This window comes from Ailuropoda melanoleuca, chromosome 16, assembly GCF_002007445.2.
Source record: "Ailuropoda melanoleuca isolate Jingjing chromosome 16, ASM200744v2, whole genome shotgun sequence".
NCBI lineage: Eukaryota > Metazoa > Chordata > Mammalia > Carnivora > Ursidae > Ailuropoda > Ailuropoda melanoleuca.
The window spans coordinates 38,069,093-38,085,240 of NC_048233.1; the positions used below are offsets into that span (position 1 = coordinate 38,069,093).

At 51.5% G+C, this 16,148-nt stretch overlaps 1 protein-coding gene across 1 annotated transcript in view; it reads right to left on the bottom strand.

Annotated features, from left to right (window-relative positions):
- The window catches only part of VDR (vitamin D receptor), a 55,237-nt gene extending 44,430 nt beyond the window's left edge, over positions 1 to 10,807 (bottom strand). Inside the window, exon 1 of the mRNA XM_011226313.3 lies at positions 10,697 to 10,807. The gene's annotated coding sequence lies outside the window, so the exon portion shown is untranslated. The remainder of the gene's footprint in view (positions 1 to 10,696) is intronic.
- Between the last annotated feature and the right edge of the window lie 5,341 nt (positions 10,808 to 16,148).

Below are 16,148 nucleotides of genomic sequence, written 5' to 3' on the forward strand. Positions count from 1 at the left end.
AGCTGGCCACGGGCCACCCACTGGTTCAGGGCCTTCTCCGTGCCCCCTCCACACTCCCCCTGGAGTGGGATTTTCAGGAGGGGGGACCATAGGTGGGTTGACCCCAGGTAAGGAGTGAGGGCGGCAGGGAAGGGCAGGCCTGTGGGAACCCGGGGTGCCTGCACCCGCTGGGTGTCAATCCTCTGTGGCTACTCCTCTCTGATCCAATGGAAGGAAGAAGAAAGACAAACACTGCTTGTTTACCAAGCCTGGAAAACGGGATTCTACATCCACCTATCTCACAGCTCTGCTGTGTCAGCTCAAATAAATTATTTAAAGCGTTTTAGGAGCACCTGGGGGGCTCAGTCGGTTAAGCATCTGCCTTTGGCTCAGGTCATGATCCCAGGGTCCTGGGATCCAGCCCCACATTGGGCTCCCCGCTCAGCAAGGAGCCTGTTTCTCCCTCTCCCTCTGCTTGCCTCTCTGCCTACTTGTGCTCTCTCTCTGTCAAATAAATAAAATCTAAAAATAAATAAATAGTGTTTTATACAAATTGTGATACGCCATAAAAATGTTAGTTACTAGTTTATAATTATTCCCTCCAGGTTTCAAAAGGAGGACGAAATTCAGGTGTGAAAGTGCAAGGCTGTGAGAGCATGTTAAGTAGCACAGGGAGCTGAGGCTGTCTGACAGCCAGCGGAGAGCCCGAACTGCAGCAGGCCGGCCCGTCACTCACTGCCTGAAAGCCCAAGCCCCAATCCCACATTCCTTCCTTCCTTCCTCCCTCCCTTCCTTCCTTCCTTCCTTCCTTCCTTCCTTCCTTCCTTCCTTCCTTCCTTCTTTCCTTCCTTCCTTCCTTCCTCCCTCCCTTCCTTCCCTCCCTCCCTCCTTTCCTCCTTCCTTCCTTCTTTCCTTTCCTTTCTTTCTTTCCTTCCTCCCTCTCTCCCTCCCTCCCTTCTTTCCCCCTTCCTTCTTTCCTTCTTTTCCTTCCTTCCTTTTCTTTCTTTCTTTCTTTCTTTCTTTCCTCCTTCCCTCCCTCCCTCCTTCCTTTTTCTTCTTTTCCAAGACCCTTTGCTTGAGTATTAGTTTCTTTTTGATTTCTCTACACAGAATTTTCTTTCTAACACCTATGGGAAAATATCTGACGGGGATACAGAGTTGGGGAGGGGGGAGGAGATTCACTCATGGAATATCCTTAGACTGATTTCATGATAACTCTCCAGAAAGAAACACTCGGCCCCTATGAAGTCTTAACGAGACCTGCTGGGAAGGGGACCCCTGGAGAGCCATCATGCCTTTAGTGAGGAGTTCTGTATCAACAAGGGCCTTCCTGGTCCCACTCCGTCTAACAGTCACGTGTTCAAAGAAAGAAACTACCAGAACACACGCGGGAGGCCTACCTGGCCTAAACCTGGCCATGAATGGGTGCTGTGTGGCCACCCCCCATTATCACCACTGGTCATCATGAATTTTTAAATCAGTTGTCAGTGTTTCTGAAAAATAGATTTCACTTTGGAAAAACGCCAGATTTCCAGCTTTCCGTTAAAAAATGGGATAATCTGGCCATCCTGGGCTGCTGTCCCAGTGGCCACCCTGCTGGCCTGAGGTGGAGCTAGCCCGGTCCAGACCAGGCTGCGCCCTCCGTACCCCCCCCCGGGTTTGCAGCCCTCCAGCCTCACTGGTAAGGGAACAGGCTGTGCACACAGCCGACATGAGCGCAAACCCTGCCTCCCCCCACCTCCCACCCGCTGCGTCCCAGAACCAGTGACTGGAACTCTCTAAGCTTCCATTCCCTCACCTGCAAAAGGTGAACAGGAACAATACCTGCCTCATGGTCTGTGGGGATCCAATGAGATAACGCATGTCAAGTGCTCAGCTCAGCCCCCGGCAGTGGCACCTGCTTGGGGAATGTTAGCGTTCATTCTCATTCAGGGTTGCTTCAGCAACTGGGAACAAGTCCTCTGAGCTGCAGCCTGGCTCCTTATAATGTTTTAGTCACACAAAATTCTTGCCCTTGAACTCTCTTTTCTAGCTCAGGGGTCCCAGTCTACCCAGAAATATATTTCCATCCAATAAACAGCGACTGAGCATACCCGTGATGGGCTGTGTTGTGTGGAGTAGGGACACTTGCAAGACGGGCCCCAGCCCTGTTCTCAGAGGCTGGCAACACAGCAGGGTCACGGACCATTGAACAGACAGGCACAGCCCTGTCAGGTGCAATTGAGCACAGAGCTCTCTCCTCCTGGCCCTGCCCCAACCATCCAGCAGCTTGGTATTCAAGAAGGAACCAGGGGTGCCTCTGACTCTCCTTGTCCTTCTAGGTTCCAAAACTTTTCAGAGCTTTACTAAAAGACACTTAAAGGCAAATTAGCTCTACTTCCCCTCCAGGTTCTCAGGCTCCACACTTGAGTTCTTCCGAGGAACACTGGTTAACATAATTTCATCTCAACAAAGCCATTCAGATCTCCGATGGAGTTCATTATAATGGAATTTTACCTGAGGCTGTCATCCCCCACTTCTTAACATCATGGCACCCAAGATGTCAGTGTGCTTGCCAGATAGGCTGGGCAGAGGCACCTTCCCGCCCCTGGCAGAAGTCCGGAAATTCAAAGTTGTTTGGAACAAAGAACTCTGCCCCGAAGGTGTTTTCCAGCATCATCCTGGCCAGCCTGGAACTGTCCCATTCACCCTCCACTGGCACCACCTACTGCCTCTTTACCAGCCCTCCTCAGATAGGAAGGGGAGAGAGAAGACGGAGTTGAGGACACCGTGCAGGAAATATCGTGGGCGGGTGAAGCATAGAGAGACATTCTAGACTTCAGAAGATCTGGAATTTAGGTTCTGGTCTGACTTAGGAGCTTGATAACTTTGGGCAAGAAATTTAACCTCTTAAATTTTTTTTTTTAAGACTTATTATATGAGAGAGAGAGAGCAGGGAAAAGGGGCAGAGGGAGAGGGAAAGAGCAACTTAAGCAGACTTTATGCTGAGCATGGATCCCAACCCGGGGCTCAATCTCATGACCCTGAGATCCTAACCTGAGCTGAAACCAAGAATCAGACACCTAACCGACTGTGCCACCCAGGAGCATCCCCCACTTAACTTCTTTGAATGTCAGTTTCCTCTTCTGTAAAATGAGGATAACAATATTACCTACCCCATAGGATTATTGAGGGGCATACACAAGAAAATGCATGAAAAAATTTAACACGGTGCCTGGAATGTGTAAGCTATAATAACCATTGGTTTATTACAATGGTCAGCTTTTATATGATACAGTAGCCTCACAGAGGTCAAAGGTTGGTGTAGAGAGAGACAGTGGGGCAAAGTTGGGGTGGGAGGTTCCCGAAGACTGGGTGGGGCCCTACCACCAAGCCCAGTGTGGGCCTAGTGACCAAGATGAGGCCCAGGGCAGAGGCACTCGCCTGTCCCTGGAGCTGACAGGCACAGACTAGATGGGTAATTACAGGATTGCGGCCTGGGGTGGCCCATGCAACTGCTCAGCCAGCCACATTCTTTTGTGGGTGGCTGGGTGAGTGGGCAGCTGGCTGTTTATGTGGCTGCCAGGACACTGGGTCTATCTAACACCTATTCAACCCAGCACCTCTAGGCAGAATGTTCAACCTTGGAAGGGAAAAAGATTCTCTGTGGGCATTCTGCTCCTTTCCCCAGGGCACCTTCTCTGTTCTCTCCACCCCAACCCTTGAGCACCTCAGATTGGACAAGTCAGGGGGTCAAAGGTCAAGGCCAGACTCTGAACAATTAGTCTTCAATTTACCTCACCTGGAGCCTTCAAATGTTCAAAAAGCCCTGGACAGATGTAAATCCGATCTCTGCCTCCAGCGCCCTGAACTCTGATTAGCTAATAAGCAGAGTTCTGAGATTTCCGTGTCCTTTTCTCAAAATCAATGCCCAGGAAAAATCTACCATCACAACAACCTTGGCAAAATGCAATTCAGTGGGTATTAATTGGTCACCTAGTATGTGCTCAGCATTGTCACCAGGCTCTTGGTTGAACAGAAAGGGACTTTAGGAGCTCCTCAAGTGCAACTTTTTCATTTTAGAAATGAAGTCTATATCAGGCATTGAGAAGGTTGGGGAACAATGGGAACTTTTATCCCCGGCTGAAGGGAGTGCTTTTTGGTACCAGCACTGTGGAAAAGGGTTTGGCCCTGTAGAGCAATGCCCAACCGGAGTCCCTGTGCCCCAGCAGCTCTGCCCCCAGTTCCGGCCCGGAGAAACGCCTAGGTGCACCAGGAGACAAGCACAACATACTCCCCGCAGTGTCACCACGGTAACTCCAAACTGGAAACAACCCAAATGTCCATCACCACGAGGGTCGATGTACAAATTGTGGCACATCCTTACCATGGACACCACGCTGAGTGAAAACTAGTGAACTACCTCTGGGTGCTTCGACATGGACAAATCTCAGAAATGTGACACGGGGTGGAAGATCGCAGAGAACAGGCTTGTGGGTAAGCTCCAAAGACAGGCGGAGGTAGACAATATATGGGTTTGCAAAGCTTACGTAGATGAAAACTTAAAAAGAAAAGGAAGGAAATAACTAACGTTCAAAATATTAGTGGGGTGCAGAGGGAGGAAGGGGATGCAAATGGGAAGGGCAACAGGACCTCATAAGGCGCTAACGATGTCCCATGCTGAATTTAGGGGAATGTTAGCGTTCATTCTCATTCAGGGTTATATATAATACAGGATTGATATAATACATATGTATTATAGTATTCTTTAATCTGTATGTAAGCATATTGGGTGTATGATATATTTCACAGTTAAAAATATAAAAAGAATGGGAGAATCTGAGACCCAGAGAAGCTAAATAACTTTCCCAAGCTCATCAGCTAACAAATGGCAAGAAGAGAAATTTACTAAATCTGAGTTCAGCCAGCTACCAAGACAGCCATTCCTGGATTCTCAAGGGACCTCTCGCAATGATGATTTCCTGGCCTAGTAAATTTGAGAACAATTGCAAGAGTCTTTACTTGCCACTGTTAAATTCCCAGCGTCTTGAATAGTGCCTGGCACACAGTAGGCCCTCAATGCATATCTACGGAATGACTGTCTGTCTCCCATGCTTTTTGAGGGCTTACTTCATGCCGGACACCTCACTTACGTCATCTCTAGTCCTCACACACGCTCCATAAGGGAGTTATTCTTATCCCAGTTTTCAGATAAGGAAACTGAAATTCAGAGAGGTTAAGAAACCTGCCCAAGGTCACAGGCTAGAAAGTGACAAAGGCAGGATTTGAACCCAAGGGTGTCGAACTCAAATCCTGTGTTCCTCCTATTCTGCGAGCCTGCCAGCACAGCTTCTAACAGCACTACTTAACATTTCGGTCATGTGCCAAGGAACCCTGGAGGCCCCGGCTGAAGGGTGGGCTGAGCACTTTTTCTTCCTTCTCCCTCCGTCTCCAGGCTCTGGCACGGGGAGCCCAGCAAGCAGGGCAGAGCGTGGTCACGGGTTAGTTCGGCAGCGGGGCAGGCTGCTGCCTCTCCTTCAACCCTGGTTTCCCATATACATGCTGGAGAGACTAACAGCAGCTTCCTCCAAGCAGAAGCTGTCAAGATGAAAGGAGATAAGAAATTGCACAGTGCCTGGCAGAGGCTGTCAGATGAGGCTAGAGTCCATGTCTCCTTCTCGGTAGGCTAGCTTCAGGACTGTTCCTGAAGGGGTAGCTAGGCAGGGAAACAGTAAACAAGATGAGATTAGCTCCCAGTTGGCCAATGGGACAATAACCCTTCCTTGGTGCCCATAGCACGCAGTAGGTTATCAATAGAGTGACTTGTCTGAAATTGAGAGGGTGTTTGTTATTGGCCTTCCAGACCATTCAAATCTTATTTGATCCCATGCAATCTCTCTGCACAGAGCTCTCTCTCTCAGGTTCTTGTCTGCTGTTTTTACCCAAGTTATGTACCCAAGACTGCCGGAGAGGCCCTGAGGCCTGAGGGTGCTGGCGGATGGAGCCTCCTTGAGAGGCCACTGTCCCCAGAGTAACCTTTGGGCAAACCAAGCTTGCACCCAGGTCAACCTGTTCAAACCAGTTAGTAAACCTAACTCTGCCACACACAAACATTTATTGCAGGCCTATTAGGTACCAGGCATGGCACTAAATGCCCTGTGGCTTCCCATGAATACAGAAGTGGTAGGGTTCCGTGGAGGTTAAGACAGACCCAAGTGTGAGTCCTGACTGTCCCACTTCTCAGCTGTGGAACCTTGGCACATTGCTCAACCTCACCAAGCCTCAGTTTCCCATTTGTAATAGGAGCATCACAGTGGTTCCTATCTCACAGGGTTGTGGCGGATGTGGGAGGCCATGCATGCATTGTACCTAGCACAGCCCCTGGTACTACTGAGCTCCAGGGTTCAATGAGTAGCTGTTCCTGGAGCTACAACTCCAGTGCCAGCAGGTGGCACACACTGGATGTGTCACCAGCAAAGCCTTGGGCCTCGTAGGCACCCCACAATGTCACACCTTGCACAACACCTCAAAGCTTCAACCTGTGGTCAGAAGGCCAGAGAGAGGCAGTAGCTTCCCAGGAACCAGCTTCTGGGTCCTGCCCAAACTCCACTTGTCCGCTGGGGCAGCTGCCCACGCCCTGCTCGGGACCAGGACTCTCCCCTGCACAGAATGGGGACTTTGTGTGGCATCTGGTTCTGGAAACACTACTTGGCCTATTCCTTGGCACAGGACCTGCAGGGCAGGTTTGCAAAAGCACGACACACGCTCAGACTCCCCTAGCGCCTGCCGCTTCCGCTTCTCGTTTTTGCCATTTACTGACCAGCCGTCCCCTCCTCCCCTTCCAGCCCAGCGGTTCTCTTCCCTTCCCTGGCCCCATAAGTCGCTTCAAAGTGTGGGACTTCCCAGGAGGCCTTCACCTGCCCTCTTCATTTGTTGGTGATGAGAACAACTTCCTTCCTGCCAGAGTAGACAGTCCCTACACCATATCGATGAGGCTCCACCCCCATGCCAGGCTCCCCAGTCACTCTCATGCTGACGCCCTGAAGGCTCTCCAGGAAGCCCACCCTGAGCATCTGGACCACGAGGCCCAAGAACACAGAAGGGAGGGAAGTTTCTTTTCTACATGTCACCGCAGCAGGAGGCAGCTGCTGCCACCAACGCCTAGAGTTTGGGTTGAGCAAGAAGTCTGTCCCCGCCCTGGGCCATTTCCCCAATAGTCAGACCAAGAGGACACAGTCAAACTCCAGTGTCCAGGGGGACTGACTCCATCTCCTGCTAAGCAGTTCTTCTCTGGCTCTGACCTCCACTCTGCTCACCAGTTCCCCAGAACCTGACTACAAGTGACCTGTGCCCTTTATGCACATGAGCAAGGTTTGACTACCTCCCTTCTTGTTGTTTACCCGCTTGACAGCTGGACTTCCCCGTGGTATGGTGTGGCCCCCAGAGATCTGGGAAGCTGGACAGATAAAATGAAGAGGCCGCAGATATGCGGGAAGAGGGAAGAGGAAGCAAGAGGCAAAGTCTTGGCTCCATTATAAATCCCAATTCCCCCCAGGGGTAGCTGAAGGGGAGTTGGCAGGCCTTCCTGTCCCCGTCTGATGTAGGTGTGGGGCAGGAAAACCAAAGGTGAAGCCAGTCATAAGCCAAGGGCGAAAGTCACATGAGCAAGTGGTAGGCTGGATGGGGGGTAGTGGGAGAGGGTGGCTGGGGGCAGTGCTGCCCTCAGGGAAAAGCCTGGAACTGGCTGGTAATACCAGGGAACAAGGTGGGGTGTTGGGGCTGCCCTCAGAATTAAGCTACCCCCATCTTCCCCTCAACATGAAGGACTTCCCCCAACTTCTCTTCCTCATTAAACCCACTCCCACCCATCTTCCCCTCCCCAGTGTGACCTCTGCTGACTTGGAGAATGACTAAATATCATTGACAGCTACGGTGTACGGCCGTTGTCCTGACATAACTTATTAACAGCACCCCTGTCACATTCAAAGTCTCCCAGTTTGGACAGTGAATTATATGGTCACTGTCTCTAGCCCACCCAGAGGGCACTGACACGGGACAGGGTGAAGAGGGGATTGGAGAAAGGCATGACTGGAAGCAAGGCCTGTGGTCCAGAGCCACAGCCGGGCTGGTTTCTGCCCAGCTGGATGCTCTCGGACCTGGATGGTAGTGAAGAGACAGCTGAGAGCAGCTGCCCCTCATGGGGCTCACACCGTCTCGGGGAAGAGGCCCGATTTGGTGGGTTCTGCTTCCTGTCATCCCTCAGAGGGCCTAGCACCAAGCTGGGTGCACAAGAGGCTCTTAATCAAAACTTGCCATTTCCTTGCTTCCCTCTCTCTGCATCCACAGCAGACTCACGGTGGTGACAAACAGAAAGCTGGGGAGCTAGAACTCATCCCGTCCAGGAACAAACTGGAACGTCATCCGAGCTCAGACTTCCAATGCTCCTGACTCTGGCCCTCCGGCCACCAGAACCCAACTGCTGGACAAAGACAACAGCAGGTTTCTAGTAGAGGTTCCAGAAGCAGATCTTGGCCGGGATGGACACTGCCCCCTAAGGATGTGGAGTGCAGAACTGGACAGCTGGAGCTCCCTCTCCTGCTTGGATAACTGCTTGGTCTGGCCCCTGAACCCCAGGCCAAACGTGGGGGACACTGGCTTCAGACACTGGCTACTTGCTCTGAGAGTGGAGGGTGGGGGTCCAGGAGGTCCTCTTGGGGCTTCCTCTGGGACTTAATCCCAAAAGGAGATGAGTTCTGAGGTAGGATAGGGAAGAAGACTGAGAAACCACAAACACAAATAACCAGGGTGCCCCAAACTGTACCAGATCTTCCACAATATTTCTACAAATAAAATGTGGTGGCCTTGACCAAGGAGCTATGAGGGGTCAAGAAAGCTTCCTAACTCCCCTTCCTTCCTTCCTTATCTCACTCTCCTCTTTTCTTACATTTTTCTCTTCCCTCCTTTCTTATTCTTTACCCTGGAAAGGGTCCAAGTTGTGGCTAATGAGGGACCAGCCAAACTGAAGCCATGGGACCCAGCCAGAGTACAGACTGTGAATCCCCAGCATTTTGCAATTTGAGTCAGCGTCACACCACAGCCTGGTTGTGGGCTCAACTCATATGGATCCAGAGAGGCCGCTGAGTTGGGGGGCAATGGACTTGGGGGTTCCTATTTCTGCTCAAGGATCTGAACCACCACCCAAAACAAAAGCCAGAGAGACATTTACAGTCTTACTACCTCCTGGCCTGGCTGCATACCATTCCAGAAGGATCCTCAATCCCCTCTAGCACTTGGACAGGGAAGGGATGAGGAAGGCTCCCCAATACACAACACTCGAAGATCACAGAGCTGAGGTTCCAGTGTCTAGACTATCCATTTCCACCTCAACAAACTACCCCCATTTCTGAGCTTGGCTTAAAGCTTTCTTTGACAACACCATGCCTCCCCTAGTCCTAGAATCTTCCTGACTTCTTGTGCACACCCACCTTGTTAACAGAGATGGGGCGCTAACAAGATCACTAGGCAGCCACAGAATGAGAGGCTGGAAGTCTACAGGGCTGGGATGTACTTCCTGATCCTTGGAGAAGTATAAGAGCTGCGGATTTACCGCAAATCCACAATCTGTTCACAGTCATACCATAGTGATCCCATAATCATTGCTGTGTTGGGTGCCCCTTCGCAGGAGTGACCACCACCGGCCATGAGGAAGACAGCCTTCCAGCAGGGAGCCGGAGTGGAGCTGACTCTGCCTAGGAGAGCTTCTGCAATGCTCAGAAAATGCCTGCCCAGTTGCTTGCCTGGGCTCTGGCCCCTCTGGCTGCAACTGAGCCCAGACAGGAGGCTGGCTGACTCACTCACCGCAGGGAGGAGGAGGAAGAGGAGGAGGAGGAGATGCGGGAAGGGCCTCCACTGGGAGACCCCGTGCTCTCCCTGCCCAGGCAGCCTGGGTCTCAGCCTCAGTGATCCATGGGGGAGGGGGGCAGTGTCCACTGCTCCCTCCAGACCACATGTTGTTTCCTCCCGGATACTTCTCCTGAATTCTCCCCCACCACCCACAGATGTGGGACCCTTCAGCCCCCAAACAGACACTACTCCCTGAGCCCCTCCTCGATCAGATGCTTGCCCTTAAGATCCTCTCAAAATCTATGGATAGGCTCTCCTGAAAAAATAAATCCAGTGCATTAGGGCCAACTAGGTCTAAAATCACTGGTGGTTTAAAAAAGAAAAAGGAAAAGAAAAGAAAAAAAAAAAACAAAACACTCTACTTAAAAGATCGAACTCCACCCTCGCAGGTGACCGTACATAGGTCCTAGAAGATGATAAGGCTACACACACCCCACCTCCAGGAGACCTTAGCACCATCGCCAGCCAATCTCCCTTTCTTATTCCTCCACTCCATGCCAAGGCTGCCCAACAGAGGAAGAAAACAAATGCTTCTGGTTGCCCGAGTGCGGAGCGCTGTGCTGGCAGAGAATTTGTGTTTTAAACTGCCTGAGCACCGAGGAGGTCGTTGCTCCTCTCGCCAGCCTGGCACGAACTTTATTTAGCTCTCCTCAGACTTCAGTGTCCCGTCAGTGCCTCATGGCACGACAGCCCACATCTCAGTAGCCAAGTTCGCCCCTGCGATTTAGACTCTCGTGTTTGCACCCGGGCACTCAGGGCCGGTACCCCCGACGCCCCTCTCCCGGGCCCAATCCCGACCGCGGGACCCCCTTCCCCGCCTCTCGCGGTTCCGCACCTGGTCCGGAGGGTGGGCACGCTGCTCCGCGCTCCCGGCGCCTCCCGCTCGGCTTCTGCCTTTTGACAAGCAGAGGCAGCCCAGCACCTGGCCCCGCCTCCCTCAGGGCCCCGCCCCTCTCTGGGCCCCGCCTGTGGGCACGCCCCTTCCCTTGGCCCGGCCCAGAGGACCTGCGTCGCCCCGCGAGCGCGCTGGCGGCTTTGCAACCATCTTGCCTCGGAATCAACCACTGGGAGACTCTGCCCGGGGTAGTCCTTCGCGACTGCGGTGCGCAGGGCGAGGCGTGCTTCTGTCCTCTGTGCGTGCGAGTTTTCAATGGTTACGTGTGCGCAGATCCACGCTGTGCCCGCGGCAATCTGTGATGCATTCGCCCACCTCCCGCCGCCAGGGCTTTACCCAGCCTGCTGCAGACGCCTCTTCCAGGTGCGTCACCCCGACCTGGGCTGACCGGACCGGGACTTCGTCGTCTGCCGGGCTGGGGGCGTCTGCCGCCGGCATCATCAGTTCTCTCTGCGCTCGTGGGAAATCCCGGGCGCCGCTCGCGGTCGCCTTACTTCTGCAGAGCGCCAGGAAGCTCAGCCCGACCCCACAGGCTAGGATAAAAGAGCAAACGGAAAACGGGGCCCAAGTGGAGCCTGGAGCTGCGTCGTTGTCCCCCTCGAAACCGCCTAGCCCGCGACCGCGGCGGATCACGTCGCGAACCTCATCCAAGCGAGCTTAGTCTCAGCTTCCCTGGACCCTGGCCCGCGCCACCCGCCCCATATGACACTGGTGTGAAGAAAAGAGAGGAGTTAAAGAGTATATCATGAGACCTGGAATTGTAGGTAGATGGGGAAAATACGCCTTAGGAAATTTTGTCTAGAAATTACACTGCTTCCTTGGCTACGTGCTAGGTACCACTCCAGCTGCTAGAGGAGAGATGAAAAAGATGTGGGCCCCTCCTTCTTAGGGCTCACTGTCCATTGGGGGAATGTGCAAATAAATAGTGACTACAACATAATATTCTGTAATGGAGATGCCATGCCCACAAAGCCATCCAGCAGTTGGTGAGCTCCTTTAGGCAGAGAAGGAAACCATGGCTGAGGGACAAGCTGAATAGGTGGAAAATGGAGGTATAGAGAGGTTAAGTGATTTGCCCAACATGACACAGCTATGCAAGGAAGGGCTGCACTAGAGCCCAGCCAGTCTGCTGGTACTGTAGCCTCTGAACCGTTTATGAAACAGTTATGCTAGACTGTATGAGATAACCAGCCCAAACCCCAACCTCTCAATAAGTGGATCAAGAGAAATGGACCAAGGCTAAGCAGAACAAAGAACCTTCAAACAGCAAAATTTGTTGAGCACTGAAACAGTTCATGAAGAGAAGATCATGGAAACTTTCCCTCTGGAAAGGTTTAAAAAAAATAGAAGAGACACAGACTGGTTGAATTGGGGAATGGACCATCTATTCTGAGAAACAGATGAAAGGAAGTACCCCTTTGGAGGTCCTGCTAGATGGATGGATGGATTCCTGGCTTGTCATGAAAATAAAAGAAAGAATCCCCTTGCCTGACGCATCATGGGAAAACCAGCAGTGATTCTCATGGGAAGAAAAATATAAGAGGAAATCTCTAATAACCAACGCCTTGGGACATTCTCAGGAAGTTCCATGAGCCTCTGGAAGAAGTCACTTTTGTGGTGCTTAATTGGCCAGATGAGTGAACCTGGCATCTTGAGAATAAACCTTATCCAAAAGTGGTAGAAGACAGCTACTGAGTATTCCATAGCCACTGACTGTTAGTCACTTTTCACAGCTCTTTGTCTGACGTTCATCACCACCCTGGGAGTCGGGCAGAGCAGAAAATACTCTCCCCGTTGTACCGTGATGAGCAGAGTTGTCAAAGTTCTTGCAGGTGGGGAGTGACAGTCACTTGAACCCAGGTCTCCTCTCTGCACTTTCCATTGCTGCATGGGACGGCTCAAAAAAACAAAACAAAACAAACCCCAGTTATTTCCATGGGCTTTTCACCTGTTGGACCACAATTCTAGATAACCCGGATTTATAGATCACGGATGTTATCAGAGTCCCCAGCATGAGCTGCCATCCGCCCTACCCCTCGTCCCTAACCAAGTTCTTTGTATCTTCCCCCAATACCTGAACTGCTCTCTCATCCGTTTCTCCAGACCTATCCTCCGTCAGGTTCCGTCTCTCGTATCAGACCCCTCGTGACATCTCTAGGCCAAAGTGACCATCAATTCTCTGGTCTTTGTAGCCTGTATTGTCTGTATGGTATGCTGGACCACATGACAATGAGCCAGCTTGTACGTATATTGAACAAGGATTGATCTTTCACCTCAGCTTTCTTCTTAGGAATGTCCTTTTGTGAAAGTAGAAAAGCAAGAATACGTGAGATTCACTTCTCCCCGTTTTGTTGTAATCAGTAATCGCCTCCTAATCCTATGTGGCCCTAGCCAGGGACTGGGGGGTGGTTGCTCACCACACCCTGTTCTCTTGAAGACTTTGGTGACAGTGAGCATTCCTGTGCTACAGAACAGCTTTTTTTTTTTTTTTAAGATTTTATTTATTTATTCAACAGAGATAGAGACAGCCAGCGAGAGAGGGAACACAAGCAGGGGCAGTGGGAGAGGAAGAAGCAGGCTTATAGTGGAGGAGCCTGACGTGGGGCTCGATCCCATAACGCCGGGATCACGCCCTGAGCCGAAGGCAGACGCTTAACCGCTGTGCCACCCAGGCGCCCCTACAGAACAGCTTTTAACTCCTCTCACTTGACTGCTATTCGACACATGTTCTAGAACCTCAACAGAAAACACTAATTTTCTCTTTCTTTTCCTCAAAGTTCACATTCCTCATATTCTCACTTGTGCCTGGGAGGGGGTAGTGGTCCTTAGAGGGTGTTCACGTTGTGTTTTTGTCAGTATTCATCTCTGGGAAGTTACATCAGTGAATATCTCGTAGGCACTCTCTGTGTGCAAGTGGCCATGCTATGGTGCTATAGACCCAAAGGTCTAGAGAAACAAAAGAGTCCTTCCAGGCGTGATCCACTTGCAAAGGAAGATTCCAGAAGTGCCAGGCTAAGGTCACCCCTGTGCACTTCATTTCACAAAACCTGGGGAAAGGCAGAGCCTGGCCTCTTGACCTCTCTACCAGACTTCCGGTGGCTAGACTGGCCTAGGCAGGCCTGCAGCCAATCCTCAGCCGATGGGCTCCCCTTTTCTGCATCCTGTTCCCTCTCCTTGAGGCTGGCTGGCACCCTCTGAACTTCTTGCCATGGGGCCAGAGCTGGAGTAGATCACATTGTCCCTGTGAGGTTCCCAGAGACCCTGTCCCCGTGGACAGAGGATTATAAGCTGTCCATAGGCAGCACTCCAGGCAAAAACATGCCCTTTGAACTCCCTGGAGCACTTCTGTCTAACTATTTGCTTTTCCATTTTTTAGGGTCCTTTTCCCTCCTTAAATATCTTAGAGTTATGGGCTTGGCGGAAATGAAGGGAAGCTGCCCAACAAACTCCCAAAGAACATTCTGGGAGACACAGAGATTCATGGGTTCATAGAGACAGAAGCCACCGGGCATCCTCTCAGTTCCCTTTAGAGATTAAAAAACATGAAGTCCAGAAAGGTTAACTCATTTGTCTTTTCTAATCCATGCTAGGAATGTTCACTCTGTTTATGTTCCAGATGGTGAAAATGGAATGAATAAATGGAAGAAACTGTAAGCAGAGAAAGCAACCGGAACAAAAGGGTCTTCCCAGGACAGTGTTTTTCAAGTTTTTAACTGCAACCCACAATAAGTAATAAGTATTTATCATGACCTAGTATACCCATGCATATGTATAAGTTTTATGAAGCGAGAGATGCCCCGCAATATTTTCCATTGTTTTCCCCACCCTTCCTTCCTCCTTCCCTCCCTTCCCTCCTCCTTCCTTCCTTCCTGCCTGCCTTCCTTCTGTCTTTCTGTTTTTCTTTTTGGGATCCATCAAACTGACTTCACAACCGACAACGAGTTGTTAGCCTGAAGTTTGAAAAGTCCCTCCCACCATGGGGTCCCCTCAATTAGAACCTGCACCGTGAGATTTCCAGAAAGGCCTTTGAGAGACCAGCTGGTCTTACACAGAGCACCCTAAGGACCCTGGAGAGACTCCATGGTGGCTCCAAGGCTTTGGAGGCTTCTGTCTCCAAGGCCACATGGTCAGGGTTAGGTCCCTGAAACAGCATGTATCCACTCACTTTGTGGCCTTCAGCTCAGCTACCTTACCATGCTCCCATCCTTTCCAGCTTCGAGGGGTTCTTTTCACCTTAGGAAATTTTATGGCATCTCGGAAATCCTGACTTCGCCAGAACAGGACAGCTGTGGAGGCATTGTGTGCAATGCCGTAAGTGAGTGGCCACGGAGTCAGCCTGCCCAGGAAGAGTTGGGGCACTGATGGTTATTCTGTCCAAATTCATCTGGCTCCAGGGCTCCATTCCCAGTAGCCCAGCTCATGTCTCCATCCCCGGGGCTTTTGGCGCTTGTCTTTCCCACCTGCTCCCATATCCTTGAGCCCTAGGCTGCCAGCCTCCTGGCCCACACACGGTGTCTGCTGGCACGGTAAAGCAGAGCCTAGGGGCCGGATGAAGGAAGGTATAGACTCCCACCTGCACCTCCAAATAGAGGCAGCTCCAGAGCTCTCCCAGGCTCCCAGGTATTTGCTGGGCTCCCATCCAAACCCCAGCAGACAATGATGACTCTTCAAGCCCCAACCTCAACCATAGAGACCAGCAGAATAAACTAGAAGCTCAGGGTCCTTTCCCACCTACAGTAGCCATGGCTGTAAGTTTTGCAACAACTACAATTACCCTAGTAGGAGATGAAGAGAGCCCTGGCCCCTAGTCCTCAGAGAACTCTCATTTTGCTCCCCTGGTGAAGAGTATCTTGTGGGAGAGCCTTGTAGGGGGGTAAATGGAGGGCCCCATGGCAGTGCAATAGGCATCTTGGGAGCAAGTGAGAGTGTGGGCTGCAAAGGCCAGTAGGGGAGAGCTGACTCTTCTCACAAGAAGCCCCCCCTGCCACAGAGGGGAGCCTCCTAAGGCAATTGGGCAAACAGCTCCTTTCCTTCATACCAGAGAGCAGAAGCCCCACAAGCCTCATCCTGGGCACGCCTGCTTCTTTCTCCAGAAGAACAGGAAGGACATTCCGTAAGCAGTCCAGGAATGCATTAAACAACTCTCCCCTGGGGCCCCAACTCCAGAAAGATGTGGCTGTTGACAGCTCTTCTCCTTTGCCTTTGGCCTCTGGCCTAGGACAAAGGCTGCATAGCATGGATGCCCCTTTGTTGGATGTAGCTCATTGTCCTTTGTCAGTAAAAATGCCACCATTGTTGAAACTGTTGTTTCTGGCGTCCACCTCCACTTCCAGTAGAGTCTTGACAGTGGGGTCATGTTGCTTTGTGTCGTCCACATGTCCTACAACCAAAA